Below are 5,233 nucleotides of genomic sequence, written 5' to 3' on the forward strand. Positions count from 1 at the left end.
AGCCGGCAACGTCGCCAACCCAGGCCGTAGCTAGCAGCATCTGTCGGATGACTTGCTAACTTACTCCTTGAACTTTGAATATTGGCGGCAAATCGATGACTGACAATTCACTTGATTCGCTTTCAATTACTTGATAAAAAACCACGATCATAATGCATTATTCACACTAGAACAAATTTTTTCACCTACGTAGCATTTTATTTGGCAAGCTCTTGTTTACCTACGATAAATCAGATACTTTACGTCTGCAATTACCGTTGATAGACAATTATAATTGTTTCAAATTGGAAAGAAAAGCGAAGAACCTTCGAGTGCCTGAACACAACAGACACATTAATTGCTCTTATCTCGATGATTGTTCACTTTTGAACCGTATCCATCTCGATATACAAACAGCGATTACCGAGGCAAATCACCTTTCAATTTGTATTCATCGTGAAGAAGCAATTAAGCGCCATTAGCAAAAATTGTGTAAACAAACGGCTCGCCTTGAATTATTATACGCTCTATTTGGCCAATATTCGCTCCGTCAAAGGAAATCGAACGCACGAAAAGCAATTAACATTGACAATGTCATCAGAAGCGGGCAAGAGTGAGAGTCAGCCGAACAGCATGGGTAAGAGCGCAGGCACTTAAATTGCACTTTCAGTCGTCTGCTGCTGTCCACGAGAGATGGCGCAAGACGCGGCGATCCTGGCCGCACAAAGGAATAGCGGTAAGCGCGCCGATCTAATCTTATCTCCGGCGGGCCGCTCGACTAAGGAAGAGAAAACCAGAATTCGCGATTGCCTTATCAGCCGAGATAATAACTTGGCGTCCCGCCGAGTGTCTCGGGGCGTCGCGCGCAGTCCAGCTGCAGCGCTGCCTCATGATACGCACGCCAGCCACTGCATTGCCCGTCCAATCGCCGCGGTGGCCTCCGATCGAAAGCGTGTCGCAACATATGGTAGTAATCCTTGCGACGGCGGATCTGTCAAAGCACATCGCGGCGCGCGCAAACGTACAAAATACTAAGCGCGCGCGCTTCACGGCCGTTGCGCGCAACGTAGCGTCGCTCGCTCGCGCACGCCGCATCGATTTAATTGTCCTCGACACTTTCCAGCGCCGTATCTCGCAGATCGATCCGAACCGATTGCAATTGCCGCGCGGTTTCGCGACGAGCTAATGAGAGGGCCCGAAAAAGAAGTAAAGTAAAATTGCACGCCACGCGTTGTTGACTCTGGCTTTAGCATACAATGCGCTGCGAGTAAAAAGCGATCGCGCACTGAAAAGTGCGTTGATAGACCGCGACGCGCAGCGAGGAGGAGAGCAGAGTCCACTCGGCTTCGGATACTTTTTCATTGAAAAACACGTCTGCCCATCATTTGGATCAATAACGTTAACTGCTGATTTCCTATTGCCATCTTTATTTCTTGGCTGTGATACAGGATCGATCACGTGGTACACTGGTACATTTACAGATGATTTTAACCATTTTTTCTTCACGACAGTAGTCGGAGTTTCTCCGTTGCTTCGAGCTGCGCACGAACGTACTCGTAAATCCGTTCCCGTAGAATACAAGATGGCTTGTGGTGCGCTGTTTATGGTAGTTTCCTACTTTGCTGAAGCTCGTGTTGAGAGGAGATATAAAGATGTCAGGTGGCAACTTGATTAAAATGTTCGTCCTTGTCAGTGATATATCCCAAATTTAAATGAGTAATATTTCGAACAGACTTATGCCGTTTGTGAAAAAATGGCTTGGCTCTGCAAAGAAAAAAATCTACTCCGAGAACCTATATAGAGACAGAGTCACGAAGATTAAGGTCAAAGAGAATGCAAAATATTTTTCTGAAATTAGCTCAACTTGAAAACTGACTTTTTACGATGATTGTTTTCCTATTACAACACTAACCGGTGATGCTTGATTAGAACCCAAAAGTATTTCCGTTCGCTACTCTTGGCTGCACACAAAGGTATTCTGCCATTTAAAATGAAAGTTCTACACATTAGACAGTGACTTGATACAAGATGTGCCCCAACCGTTAATTGAGTCGGTTGTTGCTACATAGCAAGATAAGCAATGATAGCTGTAGGTATGTTTACTGTGAAGTATATCGGGTAACTGCAGTGCTATCATTGAAAGGATGTAATTGTGCGCGTTGACGACGCAAGTAATCCACGCAAAGTAGTTCCAAAGTCACTAAAGATTATATTCTCAGATTCTTAGGCACGTTCTTTCAATGAAAAGCTTATCGATAAAACAGGCGCTCTTTCACACTGCTTTGAATAGGGCAAAATGTTGCTTTGTTGCCAATTCCGATTGAAGCAATTAGGGGACTCAGGGCGTCGGTGGCGCGCGGCGCGCGGCGCGCGACCAAAGGCCGTGCCCACAAAAACACATTATGAATTCATCGGTAAAAAACGCTAGGCCAGTCATCCTACGCCCATTACGGAAATGGCATTGTCATAAAAAAAATACAAATAAGTAATAAAACAAAGACGTACGGCTCGATTGTCTCCCATAATTACAGCACGAAATTCTTTCGCTCGGTCGTGAAAAATTAATTGGCTCGACGCTGATATCGCGAGCTTGCGTGCCTAATTTAATGCGCCAATAAATAACCCCGCAAACAATATCGTAATGATCGCAGCCAACCATTTATAACATCTCGCGCGAGCGCCAATGCGTACGCATGCATACGCGTCGCTTTTTATTAATAAATCCAAACGAGAGAGAGCGTGGGTGCGTGTATGCCACTCGGAGCTTGGAAATGAAATTCAGCGTAAGAGCGAGGACCCTGAAAAAAGAGAAAAATGTTACGAAGATGATGGTTTCGCAATTTTTGCGCGACGCTCTCCCGAACGATATTTGCATTCGTTTGGTCGCGCGGGGGAGCATCGCGGGCGCGTAACGCCCGCGCGGATTAATGGAATTTACACGCGCGTAACGAGTACTCGCCGCTCGAGCGCGCGGCATTATTGATACAGCTGGTTTTATCGCATTCGCTCGCTATTATTTATACATCGATAAGCGACGTTGCAGAGATCTGTCGTAATGGCGCGCGCTTCGATCTTCGACTATTTTACTGGTGCTTCGCTTGACAATGCGTTTTCGTCGATTACCTTTCAATTTTCTTCATCTTGTGTCTTCACGGCGCATCTCGACTAATTACTTAATTGCACGTGGCTGGCCATTGATTACAGCTTTCTACGAGTCCAATTCGAAAGTGACAGTGAATTGATGACAGCTTGTAATTAAAGCGCCTTATGAATTTGTTTCCGCTGCGTACACACGTTGCCCTGGCCTTTTCATGCCTTTTTTCTTTATTCACATCCACATAACGAGCAACCGTATAGAAATATCCTCTTTGATTGCAACTCGCTACTCAAAGCGTCGACTTTCTTTGCGTTTCACATCCCTGCGATGATTGAAATTTCATCAACCATTCATTTTTTAAATTACACTTTTCGATTAAACAAATGGCGTAGCTCAAAGGACTAACGCTTTCGAGTCCCCTGAGCGAACCCAGTTGTGCTGTTCGAACGTAACTGATCATCGAAGATTAGAAAGTGAAGGCAGTGCATTTGTCAGAGAGGAAGAAGAATAGGAGAAAGTACTTGTACGAATCATCGGTTCTTCGTCGGTGACGTACATTAGCAGCACTTTAGCACCTCTCTCACGTCTCGCGCGCGCGGCCTTGGACTCGTCTCACCTGGAACGCGCGAAAAAGCAGCGAGAACAATGCTGTCTCTCCGCGATCCGCGTGCGTGCGTGGCTCTCCGAAAATAAAAGCGCATCGCCAAATCGAGCTGCAGCGAAAAGGCCGACCGCCGCGGAGTATTGCGAATTTGCCATTGAAATGAGTGAGAGAGAGAGAGAGAGAGAGAGAGAGAGAGAGAGAGAGAGAGAGAGAGAGAGAGAGCGCGCGCGTAGCGCGGCCGACTACAGCCGCAACCATTTATGGCGAGATTTCGATCGAAGCAGGTGGCCCAGGTGGGGCTTCGAGCTCTCTCTCTCTCTCTCTCTCTCTCTCTCTCTCTTTCTGTCTCAATGTTTGGCGTGTCTCTCTGCATTGCCTGACCCCCTGACCGCTTTCGAGTATTGTCAAACTCGTTCTGTCTTGAAGCACGGTCGATGCCGCACTTGCTCGGGCAATTATTCCAAGAGCGCGGACGCATTCGACTCGCACGAGGGCCGATGATTGATTCGCTCGGCTGTCGGCCAATCGAGAAAATCGCTTTTCACCGCGAGATCCGCGAGCGACTCGTCGTGCCATTTCCGCGGGCCTCGGTCACTCGTTTTCTTTACTTGTTTTTTTTCCCGTGATACGTTCCTACTGTACATCGTGCCTTTGGCGAAAGCCCCTAGTTCTTTGTCGTTCGTCGGTGGCCGATAATGGGAATTGTTCAACGGCGAACACTGCTTTTCGGGAGAGATAAGCTTGTTCGACGGTGTACATATAACAATGCAATTGTTTTTTTTTCCTTTAGTAGATCTCTCGATTTTTAAGACTGTCTATATTTGGCTGCGAATGTAAGCATCGACGCGATACCATTGTATTTTAGAAGTCTTGCCTTTTTGCAAAAGTCAATTTTTACGGAAGAGTGTTGGTTTTAATGATAAAATTGTCGAGCGCGCGTGTCTTACCGCACTCGACCTTTTCCACCTGAACGTTTCGACTCGTTATCACAAGTCGGTGGGAATTCTCACTCGCGTCGTTAAATGCGAAGCTACACGAGTGCCGCGCTGAGAGAAAAAGAAATCGTGCAAACGCTGTAATTAAGGTTGGCGTGTTTACCACTGAAAATTATGTAGACGTTTCTCATTTTTCGAACAGTCGACTAGGCGTGGGAGCGAAATACCACGTAACAGCGATCACCCGGTTGTTTCCAAAAAAAGAGGAAGGCCAATTGCGAAAAAAGCTGATCGTACGAAAGGCAAAAGAAAAAAAGTGCGTACGACACACATTGCTTTGCATAAGTCCGGCATCATCGTCAACAACAACAATAACAACGACGGAGCACGAAAGAGAGAGCACGTGCCTGTATCTCGCTATACAGAAGCGCGCGAGCGCGAGACGGAGACGGAGAGCTCTCTCGCTCCATTCAAGACGCGCGGTTTCCGACCAGCTCTCCCCACCTCGTCGCGCGAGCTCTCTCTCTCTCTCTCTCTCTCTCTCTCTCTCTCTCACCTCTCTACCTGCCTGCCCACGACGGCGACGACGACGGACGGCTCGCGGCAGCGCAACTCTCG

The sequence above is a fragment of the Phymastichus coffea genome, unplaced genomic scaffold (genome assembly GCF_024137745.1).
Source record: "Phymastichus coffea isolate CEN01 unplaced genomic scaffold, Cenicafe_Pcof_1.1 PCOF00143, whole genome shotgun sequence".
NCBI classification, from domain to species: domain Eukaryota; kingdom Metazoa; phylum Arthropoda; class Insecta; order Hymenoptera; family Eulophidae; genus Phymastichus; species Phymastichus coffea.